Source organism: Dasypus novemcinctus, chromosome 9, assembly GCF_030445035.2.
Source record: "Dasypus novemcinctus isolate mDasNov1 chromosome 9, mDasNov1.1.hap2, whole genome shotgun sequence".
Taxonomy (NCBI): Eukaryota; Metazoa; Chordata; class Mammalia; order Cingulata; family Dasypodidae; genus Dasypus; species Dasypus novemcinctus.
Window position 1 is genome coordinate 111,825,108 of NC_080681.1, and position 12,925 is coordinate 111,838,032.

Consider the following 12,925-nt stretch of genomic DNA (forward strand, 5'->3'; position numbering starts at 1 on the left):
GAGAGCAGATAATGGGGGGCGGGGAAGGGGAGAGAAATAAATAAATCTTCAAAAAAAGCAAACAACAAAAACCCAAACACTGAAATAAGTAATTTTTATACCCTTTTTACAGATGAGGACATTGAGGCTCAGAGAGAGCTAGAAGGAGCTAAAATGTGGGTATTTGATCAGAGGTTTGTCTGGCAGGAGAACCTGAGCTTCACAAAAATGTGTGGGTTCTGACCTGGAGGAAGTGCTAAGAAACAAACAGGTCAATTTGATACAAGTCAGAATGTGACCATGCCCACATGAGAGTTAAACACAATGGTAAGGAAACTAGGAGGGGTTGCATGTTGAGATGAGACAGCAAGGAAAGAACATGAGCAAAGGGGCAGATGTGGGAAATCAGTGGGTGTGCCAGGGGAAGTTTGGATAAACTTTACTGTGTGTGTGTGTGTGTGTGTGTGTGTGTGTGTTTCTGGGAAGTTAGAAAGAGATCAGGGCAGGCCAGGACTTTGGCCTTTATTCCATGGGCAATAAGCAGCTAACATGAGAGATGTCTTGAGGCCAGTTATGCTGCTGCAGTCAGAGAGGAAGCAGCCCCCTTGGTGTATCTGTGACCTGCCTTGTGAATGCTGCTTCCGGCTGGCGCGTGGGACTGCATCCTATGGGAGCGAGTGTCTCTGGCTGTGTCCTGCACCAGTCTAGGTGTGGGTCTTGGGCCCTCCCTTCAAAGCCCTCCCCACTTTTCTGGGCCTTAGGTATCTTGTATCTATTAGATCCACAGGAAATATATGTCGTAGAATTATAGGAGGGACTTTTAAGATCATCTGGCATACTTCTTCCCATTTTAAAGGTCGGAGAACTGGAGCCTGAGATCCCTGCCTCCTGAGTCCAAGCAGAGTTCCTTTTCCACATGTGTCAAATAAAAGAAATGGATTTGTTGAGTGATTACTGCGTATGAGGCTCTGGCCTAAGGCCTTTACATAAATTATCTCATTTAATCTAACTACCTCCCCCCTCCCCCATAGCGCCCCTCTTGAGAGCAGGGCGTCCGGTCTTCCATTTCTATTTCCCACCACATCTAGCACAGGTCTTAAGCCCCTAACTTGGCAGGCAACAAAACCCTGGCGGTGTCCAAGTCCTGGGAAGGGGTCAAGGACGGAGGAGGTGGGGCCTCCGGAAGGCCCCACCCTTCAGAGCAGGCCCCGCCCAGGACTGACGTCACCACATAGCCCCGCCCCTCATTGTCAGTCCGGGGGAGCCGGAGTAGGCGCCGGCCGCCGGGAGCCCAGCGCTGAGGCTTCGGCGGGCGCGAGCAGGGGCCGGAGCCGCCAAGGTGAGGGGTCTGCGGGCAGGCGGCGGGACCCTTCCGCGGGCGAGGCCTCCGGACGGGCGCGGGGAAGGAAAGCAGCCCGGGCGGCTAGGGCATGCGGGGGGGAGAATGGAGGGCGGCCGGAGGGGTCGGGACACCCGGGGGCAGAACGGGCGGGCTTACCGGGGGAGGAGGTGGGGGTGGGGAGTCCAGGTTGCCTCGGGGATGTATGTGTGTATGGGCGGGGGTGTAAGAGTTTGAACTGTTTGTGGAGAAAGATATCGAGGGAGAGATCCTGAGGGAAGATTTTTTGGGCGAGACCTTGAGTTTTCTTTTGGAGTTGGAGGAAGAGAATTTGAGGAGATTTTTCTTTTGGCGGGGGGAGGGAAGGTTCTGAGGAGACTTCTTGGTGGGAGAGAGATCTGAAGAGAGATGTTTGGGGCGGGGGGAGAGAAGCAGAGGAAACATTTTCGGGGAGGCTCGGCTCGGAGAAGACTTTTTGGAGTCGAGTCTGGGATTTGGGGTGCGCCAAGCGGGGCGAGCCGGCGAGCGCGGGCCCGGCGGGGCGGGGGGCCCGGGCGCCGGGAGAGGGGGCTGCGCGGGGCCAGGCGGGCACCCGGGAGGAAGGAAGTGATCATACAGGAAGAGCCCGGGAGCTCCCGACGAGGAGGAGGAGGCGGAGGAGGAGGAGGGAGGTTTGGCAGCGCGTCGGGCCGGCTTACCGGGACCGGGCTGCGGGGCTGCGGGCCTGCGGGGCCTGCGGGGGCGGCGCGGGCCGGGAGGGGTCCGGCCACCGCCGCCGCCGCTGCCGCAGCTGTCGGCCGCGCCGGCCCGCGTCCAGGGCGATGCTGGTCTCACAGCCAGACCGCTGGGCCGGGAAGGAATTCGAGGCATTCGCTTTGTTTAAGTTGCCGTAGACAGTCTTTAGGACTAATTAATGGTGGAATCTGCAGGGGACGCGGGCGAGCCGGACCCGGGGCCGCCTCCCGCCTGCCTGCCGCGGTCAACTTTCCGCAGCGCGCGCGGCCCGCCTCCCTGCGCACTGCCGCCCCCCCGCCGCCGATTGGGGCGGGGAAGGAGCCATGGCTGCTGCAGGCGCAGGAATGAAGTGCGGTTTTGGGGGCCGGTGGTCTCTGGATGCGGAGCCTGCCTTCAGGGAACCCGGCGTCCGGGAGCTGCCGAGTTGGGGGTTCGGAACCCCGTTTAGAGCTCCCCGAGAAGCCTGCGCTTTCTCTTAATAACCTTGGAGTAAAGCTCTGCCAGCCGAGAAGGACCATCTTGCTTTGGAGCATCCGTTTCTGCATCGCGTCAGCCCCTTTCCTAACACTGCAGAGCTTGTTGTGGCTTGTTTCGGAAATGCCGAGGCCCGTGCTCATACTTGAGGGTGGGAGGGGGAGAGAATAGGCATCCCCGAAAGAACCTGTAGTGTGATCCTCAGTAGGCCGGAGACTGCTTGCAGATTCTCCGTGGCACCTTCACTGACTTGAATGACCTTGGAGAAAGGATTGTGCTTCTGAACTCCTGGTGCCTTATCTGTCCATTGAGGAGAAAATACTCTGACTTCCCTGCCTTTTGGGAATGTTTTGAGGGGTGGGGTTAGTTCGAAATATTTCTTTTAAAAACTGCTCCAGATTTGGCCTAAGGAGCTGGATTTGTCAAGATCCTGGAGAGTTCAGATCACCTAGTAAGATTTTACTACCTCAGATTAGGGATGGAGGAGTTTGGATTTTAGGAAGAGATTTCCTTTCGGAGACTCCATACAGTACATTCCAAGTTACTTTCCATCACTGTGTGCAGCATTGGTAGTATTCGAGGGGTTAAATTGAATAACTCCCATAGAAAATTCTTCTCTTGTCTGATATAATTATTTTGCTTAGAATTTCCCTTGGGGCAGATTAAGGTTTTGCTCAATTTAATCAGAAGAATTTTCCAGGTTTCTAAAATTATATCACTTTTCTAAACAGAAACTAAAGTTAAAAAAACTGGAAATAGTGGGATGAGAAAGGAGGGTTTTGGAGTGTGGACAAGGCAGCAAATACAGGTTCATTACTGACTTGTGTTTGAGAAAAATAACTTACATTATGAATTAGTCTCTTGATTATTAGGTATTTTCTTAATCTTAAATAATTAAGACCAATAAAGGGAACTAATATTGTTGAGTTGCTACATGTCCAGTAATTTCGCTAGGTGGATTATATTTCATATAGTCTTCTCAACAGTGCTATGAGGTGGTAGTTGATGTCCCTATTTTACAAATGCACAAACTGAAGATCGGAAAGGAAAAGTGACTTTCCCAGGTTCACACATATAACTACTAAGAGGTAAAGCTGGAATTCAAACCCAACCTAAGATCCATGGTTTTTCTACTATGCATGCTGCTTTGGATACCAGGAGACCTAATCTCTAGCCTTTGAGTTAAGCCATTGAGTTGTTGTGGATCCTAGAATAGGTAATTTAAGTTTATTTTCCAAAAGTATTGCCTTCTTTTCTTCCAGCAATGTTGTCATTATGATGTTGAGGTGCTCTAGTTTTTTGGTAGAAAGAGAACCATATAAGGCTGTGGTAGCAATATGTCCTATATGCAGTAGGTGCTTGTGTTAGTCAGCCAAAGAGGTGCTGATGCAAAGTACCAAAAATCTGTTGGCTTTTATAAAGGGTATTTATTTGGGGTAAAAACTCACAGTTACAAGGCCCTAGAGTCCAACTCAAGGTTGGTTTCTCACCAAAGTCAGTTGCTATGTGTTGAAGCAAGATGATTGCCAGTCTCTGTGACTGTTCAGCCTTCGTCTCTCAGCCTCTCAGGCTGCATAAGGCTTATCTTTCTTCCAGGGGCTGCAGGATCAAAGTTCTCTCCTCAGGCATCTACAGAGCTCTCTCTTCCCATGTGTCCTCTTGACAAAAGTCCTAATCTTAACATAATTTAATCAAAGACATCTCAGCTGAACCTAATAAAATCACAGAGGAACACCCAGTTTACAAACATAGTCCTTCTATTTTGAACTTTATAAATAACATCAAACTGCCATATTCTACCCTCTGAATTCCAAAAAAGACATTACAATATTCAAAAAACCTTAAATCCGAAAGAATTTAGTTAGTAATGCAAAATACAAAAATCACATCACAGTCAGTTTATAGAGTTACGGTTTGTCTTGGGGCAAAGTCCCCTCTAGCTGTAGACCTGTGAAACTTACAAAACAATTTATCTGCTTCCAATATATAAAGGGACAGACACAGGATAAACATTTACATTACCATAAGGAGACTTAGGAGGGAAACAGTGCCTCATAGGTCCCCAACAGTTCTGAAAACTTGCAGGACATACTCCATTAAATTTCAGTCTGGGAGTCATTCTTAACATAATGGTTTCTTCTCCTCTATGGGGCCTCATGAGGGTCCACTCTTTCCACAGGCTTGCTGAACAGGCATTTTCTTGGTTCCAGCTTCATCAAGCATCTGGGTGGCCGTCAAGCTCCAGATCTTACCCTCCTAGGACATTGGGCTGATGGCCACACTTTCTCCAATCTCTGGAGTATAGTCTCAACCCCTTTAGTACAGTGAGGTGATGGCAACATTCTCCCTAATCTCTGGTGTACAGGCCCAACCCTCTTACATCAGTGAGTTGGTGACCTCGCCTTCACTAATCAATGGGGAACAGACCCAACCCTCTTACAGCAGTGGGGTGCAGTTGACCTGACTTATCCTGACCTATGGGAACAGGCCCAACCCTCTCAGCGCTGGGGTATTAATCTCACTCTCTTCAACCTTGGAGAATGTGCTCCACCCTTTCTGTAGCCTGGGGTGGCAAAACTCTCCCTGAACAGTAGGCTGGAACATCTACCTTCTTCAAATGCCTGGGCAAACTTACCGTCTCCATATACATGGGTGGGGTCCCTCTCTTGACCCAAGGAAATGTCTTAATTCCAGACCTTACTTCCATGGTTTTCCTACAAAAGCCATTTTCCCTTCCATCTCTCCCCTCCATGTCCCTTTTAGTCCAGGTTGACAGTAGTTTTGTTCATGTAGAGCTTACAAGAAGCTTGTTGGTTTAGTATGCAGGAAGCATGGGTCCAAGCCATCAGACAATAAGACTTTCCACAAGTCTTTCCTGGATAACTGTATCTTCAATCTTGACTTACAAGTTCCAAGTTTAATTAATTTCTCAAATGGGACACTGTCATCTGGGGACTTGATTTCCAGAGGCTTGGAATTTTTGGAATCAATTTCTGGTTTCTTAATGCCCAATAAGTCAATTCTTAGCTTCTCTCTCTCTTTTTTTTTTTTTTTTCAAGGTTTATTTATTTTATTTATCCCCCCACCCTCACCCCCCGTTGTCTGCTCTCTGTGTCCATTCACTATGTATTCTTCTGTGTCTGCTTGTTTTCTCATTAGGGGGCTCTAGGAACCTATCCTGGGACCTTCTGGAGTGGAAGAGAGGTGATTATTCTCTTGTGCCACCTCAGCTCCTTGATTTGCTGCATCTCCCATTGTCCCTTCTCTGTGTCTCTTTTTGTTGTGTCATCTTGCTGCACCAGCTCTCTGTGTGGGCCAGCACTACTGCATGGGGCAGTACTCTGTGTGGGCCAGCTTGCCACACGGGCCAGCTTGCTTCCACCTTCTATCATATAGGAGGACCCTGGGAGCCCAATTGCTTGAGCCACATCCACTTCCCTCAACTTATCTCTTTCCTCTAGTATTTTGCTATAAACTACAAGGAGAAGCCAGGCTGCATTTTCCACATTGAGTTAGGAAATCTCCTTGGCTAAATGTCCAAGCTCATAATTTTCAATTCTCTCTTTGATATCAGGAGTCAATCTTGCTAAGTTCTGTGTATCTTTAAAACAAGGATCACCTTTCCACCAGTTTCCAATAATAGTTTCGTTCCCTTCTAAGTCCTTATCAGAAATAACTTTAGTCTCCATAGTCCTACCAACGGGCTTTTCAAAGCAGTCTAGGCCTTTTCTATCAAGCATCTGACAATTTCTCCAAAATATACCTTTCACTCATTTATAAAACTGTTCCAGTATTTTTGGTAGTTGCATCAGACTGTACCCCAGTCTCCTGGTACCAAATTCTTTATTAATCAGCCAGAGGTGCTGATGAGAAGTACCAGAAATCTGTTGGCTTTTATAAAGGGTATTTATTTGGGGGTAAGTAAAAGCTTACAGTTATAAGGCCCTAAAGAGTCCAACCCAAGGTTGGTTTCTCACCAAAGTCAGTTGCCACATGTTGAAGCAAGATTGTTACCAATCTCTGCCCCACTGGGTTCAGCCTTCCTCACTCTCAGCTATAGGCTGGCATAGGGCTTGTGTCTCTTCCCGGGGCCGCAGGATCAAGGTTCTCTTCTGTGTCAGACAAAGTTCTCTTCTTTGGCATCTGTGGAGCTCTCTCTTCCTTTTTATCTTTTGTGTCTTCTTGCGTGAGTGCCCATTTATATCAGCCCACCAAGGAGAAGGGTTTAAACCTGAGTTACACCCTACTAACAAAGCCCTAATCTTAACATAATTTAATCAAAGACATCTCTGCTGTATCTAATACAGTCAAAGGGGATCATACCCAGAGAAACAGACCAGTATACAAGCATAATTCTTCTTTTTTGGAATTCATAAGTAGTATCAAATTGCTATGGTGCTTAATAATTTTTAGCTTACGATGGTAGCATTTGTATTGAAATATGGGGTACCTGAGTGACCACAGATTTTATTTATGTATTGGCAGATGGTGGGTAGCTAATGGCCCTTTACTGTAGAGACCATGGTTAAAGCAACATTGATACTCAGAAATAGAATCATTTCTCATGGCTTTTTTGGGACAAAGTTAGCTTAGAGCATAGCACACTGCAAGTTGAATCCAGATAGTCCAAGCTGAAAGATTTGGTTTAAACTTTGATGCATAAATAGGTGCTCAGTAAATATTTGCTGAATGAATGAATTGCATGAATTCCTTTTTTTGGTTAATTTTTTATTATGTTATGCAACTTAAAAATAACTTTAACCACATTTTTAATTGTACAATTCTGTGACAGTAAGTACACTGACAGTGTTGTGTTATATTTACCACTATTTCCAGAACGTTTTCTTTATACCAGACAGAAACTCATACCCATTAACCATTTCCCTCATTCCCTCCTCCCTGGTAACTACTATATTGCTTTTTGTCTCTATGAATTTGCTTATTCTAAGAATTTCATATAAGAGAAACCTTATAATATTTGTTCTCCCGTGTCTGACTTATTTCACTCAACATCATGTCTTCCATATTCATCCATGTTGTAGCATGTATCAGTACTTCATTTACTTTTATGACCAAATAATATTCCATCATGTCGCTATGACACATTTTGTTTATTCATTCATCTGTTGATGGACACTTAGGATGCTTCCATCTTTTGGCAGTTTTGAACAATGCTTCAAAGACCATTGGTGTACAAATATCTCTGTGAGTCCCTGTTTTCAGTTATTTTGGATATATACCTAGTGGTGGGATTGCTGGGTCATATAGTAGTTCTGTTTAACTTTCTGAGGAACCACCAAACTGTTTTCTACAGGGGCTGTATCATTTTACACTCCCACCAACAAGGCAGGGTGGGTTCCTGTTTCTCTCTGACTCTTATTTTCCTTTTTAAAAATAATAGCTATCCTAGTGGGTGTGAAGTTACCTTTTTTTTTTTTTTAAGATTTATTTATTTATTTCTCTCCCCGTCCCCGTTCCCCTTCCCCTGCCCCTGTTGTCTGTTCTCTGTGTCTATTTTGCTGCGTCTTCTTCTTTGTCCGCTTCTGTAGTTTTCAGCGGAATGGGAATCTGTGTTTCTCTTTGTTGCGTCATCTTGCCGCATCAGCTCTCCGTGTGCGCGGTGCCACTCCTGGGCAGGCTGCACCTTCCTTCACACTTTCTTTCGCGCTGGGCGGCTCTCCCCATGGGGCGCACACCCCCGCGTGGCACGGCACTCCCCGCATGCATTAGCACCGTGCATGGGCCAGCTCCACACGGGTCAAGGAGGCCCAGGGTTTGAACTGTGGACCTCCCATGTGGCAGACGGATGCCCCAACCACTGGGCCAAGTCCGCCTCCCTGACGTTACCTTATTAGAGTAGGTTTGATTTGCATTTCTCTAATGGCTAACAATGCTGAGCATCTTTTCATGTGCTTTTGTATATCTTTTGTGTATCTTTTCACGTCTCTGGTCAGTTTTTAAATTGCATTGTTTGTCTTTTAGTTATTGAGTTCTTAAAGTTCTTTTTTTTTTTAAAAAGATTTATTTCTGTCCCCTTCCCACCTCAGTTGTCTGTTTTCTGTGGCTATCTGCTGTGTGTTCTTCTTCTTTTTTTATTTTTTTAAGATTTATTTATTTATTTATTTCTCTCCACCCCCCCCCCCAAGTTGTCTGTTCTCTGTGTCTATTTGCTGCGTCTTCTTTGTCCCCTTCTGTTGTTGTCAGTGGCATGGGAATCTGTGTTTCTTTTTGCTGCGTCATCTTGTTGTGTCAGCTCTCTGTGTGTGCGGTGCCATTCCTGGGCAGGCTGCACTTTCTTTCACGCTGGGTGGCTCTCCTTACGGGGCACACTCCTTGCGTGTGGGGCTCCCCTACGCGGGGACACCCCTGCGTGGCAGGGCACTCCTTGCACGCATCAGTGCTGTGCATGGGCCAGCTCCTCACGGGTCAAGGAGGCCCGGAGTTTGAACCGCGGACCTCCCATGTGGTAGACGGATGCCCTAACCACTGGGCCAAGTCCGCCGCCGCTGCGTGTTCTTCTTTGTCCCCTTCTGTTGTTGTCAGTGGCACGGGAATCTGTGTTTCTTTTTGTTGCATCATCTTGTTGTGTCAGCTCTTTGTGTGTGCGGCGCCACTCCTGGGCAGGCTGAACTTTCTTTTGCACTGGGTGGCTCTTTACGGGCTGCGCTCCTTGCGCGTGGGGCTCCTCTACACCGGGACACCCCCGTGTGGCAGGGCACTCCTTGCGCGCATCAGCGCTGTGCATAGGCCAGCTCCTCACGGGTCAAGGAGGCCCCGGGGTTTTGAACCACGGACCTCCCATGTGGTAGACGGACACCCTAACCACTGGGCCAAGTCCGCTTCCCTTAAAGGTCTTTATATATTCTGGATATTAAATATTTAACCAGAAATATGATTTGTGACTATTTTCTCCCATTCTGTGTGTTGTCTTTTTACTTTCTTGATAATGTCCTTTGATGCACAAAAGCCCTTTTTTTTTCTTTTGTTGCTTATGTTTTTGGTATAAAGTCTAATAATCCATGACCTAATACAAGGTCCTCAAGATATTTTCCTGTTTCTTGTAAGAGTCTTATTAGTTTTAGCTCATATTTAGGTCATAGATCCATTCTGAATTTTTGTATATGGTGGGAAGTAGGGGTACACATTCATTCTTTTGCATGTGAATTTCCAGTTATCCCAGCACAATTTGTTAAAGAGACTAGTCTGTCCCCATTTGATAGACTTGAGCCCTTGTTGAAAATCATCTGATCATAGATGAGAGGGATGCACTCTTTTCTAAAAGAAAAAACCAGCCTTATTGAGCTATAGTTTATATGCAGTAAAACTCACCAGTTTTAAGTGTATTGTTTGATGAGTTTTGACAAATATCATACAGTCACAACCTTCATTCTTTTAAAGTGTTGTGTTATCTTTTAGGAATTGGGTAGCACATTGGTCCCTGGGTACAATGTTATGAGCTTTTTATGCTCATATTCAATCCTGATGAGGTCAGGATGAGTACTAGAGAGTCACCGTGTCAAGTTGGTAGGAAATAGGGGAACCTTAGGTATTTAATGGTGGGTCACTGAGAAGAAAAAGAGAGCTAGAGATGGGGATGATAGGTCAGGAGAAGGATGAATATATTTGGAAGGAACCAAGTTTTAGTTATTTCTAGGGCAGGGACACATTGTGGGAGAAAATTACTCAAAAGTTTATTAAGGAGTTGAATTTTAAATTTTTGTTTTGAAATGGTAACTCCTGAAATACATAAAGCATTATGTCTTTGGCTATACCTCAGAAATGCTAAACACATTGTGGTTGTTCAAATCATTCTTAAGGGATACTATAAAGTGATTAAAGGCCTTGCCCTGCTACCTGTGACAGAATATCTCTAGTGTTGATCTCTGATTTGTTTTAGCTAATATTCCTGAAAGGAATTAGAAATTGTGGCTTGCTAGGAAGATGTGAGATTATTTTTTTCTTCTCTTAGTTTTCAAGTCACTGAACCTGTCCCCCAGGTCTCTGTCCCAGAAAGTGCTTGAAACCTCTGTTACTGAGCTCCTAGAAGTCCTGGAAGTCCCATTTATATTTCTTAGTTTTTCTTGTTCCTCTTTATCACTCTGTTCTTTGTCTAATCTGCTTTTTCATCCCCTTCTCCCACCCATGAATTGGTTTGAGAATGAAAACTCTTCTTACATCAACCATTGGTCCTCCATTTATTGGTAGAAAATAAAAATTAACTAAAAATACTCTACAGACTACCAACTCAACATTTTGGGTAACTATAGGGAGAAAACAACAACCCTTTGAGGCAGTCATTATTCTCATTTTATAGATGAGGGAGCTGAACTCAGAGCAGTTATTGCTAGAACTAGTGAGGATTGAGGATTTCATTTGAGCTCAGGTATGATTATAATTGCTACTAAAGTTTGGAATCTTTCTCTTGCATTACATTCTCTGGTGTATTTGGGAAGAGGTGGCAAGGGAAGATTTTGAAAATACTATATTAAAGTATAAGCCACATGTAGCAAGCATTGTTGAACTTTAGATAGGAATTGTTGCCTTCATCTCTTCCTTCTAGAGAATACTTCCTTACATTCTCAGGAATTTATAGCTAATCCTTTATTGCATAGCTCCCTTTCTTAGCCTTAACATTTCTTCTTTTTTTTTAAAGATTTATTTATGTATTTTTCCCCCTTCCACTCCTCCCGCCCTGCTGTTTTTGCTGTCTGTGTTGTCTTCTCTTCTCATTTTCTCTTCTCTAGAATTCACTGGGATTTGATCCTGGAGACCCCAGATGCGGAGAGAGGTTCCCTGTCAATTGTGCCACCTCAGTTCCTGGTTTCTGCTGCACTTCACCTTGACTCTCCCCTTGTCTCCCTTTTGATGCGTCATATCTTGTTGCGTGAGTCACTTGCTGGGGCCCTAGCTCACAATGGGGGCACTTGCACGGGCACTAGCTCACCACGCGGGAACTTGCGCGGGCACTGGCTTGCTGCGCAGGCATGCTTTCTCTTCTTTTTCACCCGGAGGTCCCAGGGATTGAACCCGGGTCCTCCAATATGGGAGGCCGAAGCTCTATCACTTGAGCCACATCTGCTTCCCACATTTATTCTTTATAAACATGGAACTTTGTATTCTCTGCCTGTTTAACTTCCCCTTTTTCTAGTTTATGTCAGTATGAAAGTTTCTATCAAGTTTGGTTTGTCATTCAAGACCTTCCATATATGCATGTACCTATTTATTCCCCTTATAAAAAACGTGCTATCAAAAACATGGATAGGGGAGTGGGAATGCTCAGTGGTTGAGCACCTGCTTTGCATGTATGAGGTCCTGGGTTCATTCCCTGGTACCTCCTGAAAAAAAAAAAAGCATAAAACTTAAAAAATTGTCACAATTTTAAGTTGAAGTATATAATATTTATACAGAAAGTGCAGTTATCATAAGAATATAATTTGGTGAATTTTTCATAAACGGAATACATCCAGGAAAACAACATCTAGATGAAAACAGCATTACCAGTACCTGGAATCCCCCATCATGTACCCTTCCAGTTCCTGCTTCCCCTCTATCTCATAGGGTAATTACCACCCTGACTTTTAACAGTGAGATTAGTTTTTGCTGTTCATTTTATACTCCTTTGAGTCTGGCTATTACTCAGTATTATATTTGTGATTCTGCAAAAACCGTTAATGGTTTCTTTTTGTGCGTGAAATAAATTCCAAATTTAGGCTCTCTAATAACCTATATACTTTGATCCGTATCTCTTGTTTCATCTTCTGCCAATCTTATTGTCTGTTATGCTTTAGTCACACTAGTTTCTAATGTGCGTTTTTGTTTTTGTTTTTGTTTCTTAAGGTACCAGGGACTGTGGATTGAATCCATAACCTCATATGTGGGAAGCTGGTACTCAACCACTGAGCCACATTGGCTTTCCTAAGTTGGTTTTTTTGTTTGTTTTGCTTGTTGTTTTTGTTTTTTCACGAGGCACCGGGAACCAAACCCAGGATCTCCCGTGTGGGAGGAGGGTGCTCAACTGCTTGAGCCACATCTGCTTCCATGTCTGTGTTTAACACAACTGGCTCTTTCTACCTCATGGCCTTTGAACATGTGGTTCTCGCTTCTTTGAACACTCCCCTGCTTTTTGCATGGCTTCCTCCTTCAAGCCTTAGTTAACGTGTCAGTATCAAAGATACTTTCCCTCATCATCCTATTTTTCTAGGCCTTTCCTATTATTCCTTATTACTGGCTTCTGTTGTATCCCTTCATAGCACCTATTAAGTTATAATGAGGGAAGCAGACTTGGCCCAGTGGTTAGGGTGTCCGTCTACCACATGGGAGGTCCGCGGTTCAAACCCCGGGCCTCCTTGACCCATGTGGAGCTGGCCCATGCGCAGTGCTGATGCGTGCAAGGAGAGC

The 12,925-nt window shown here is 45.3% G+C and overlaps 1 protein-coding gene across 5 annotated transcripts in view; it reads left to right on the top strand.

Annotated features, from left to right (window-relative positions):
* The first annotated feature begins 1,205 nt into the window (after positions 1-1,205).
* LUZP1 (leucine zipper protein 1) overlaps positions 1,206-12,925 on the top strand; it is a 143,523-nt gene continuing 131,803 nt past the window's right edge. For 2 of the 5 annotated variants that reach the window (XM_058304145.2, XM_058304143.2), the window contains exon 1: positions 1,229-1,318. The gene's annotated coding sequence lies outside the window, so the exon portion shown is untranslated. Of the gene's footprint in view, positions 1,319-12,925 lie in introns of all 5 variants that reach the window. The other 3 variants (XM_004465444.4, XM_004465443.4, XM_058304144.2) reach the window with 3 other exon arrangements.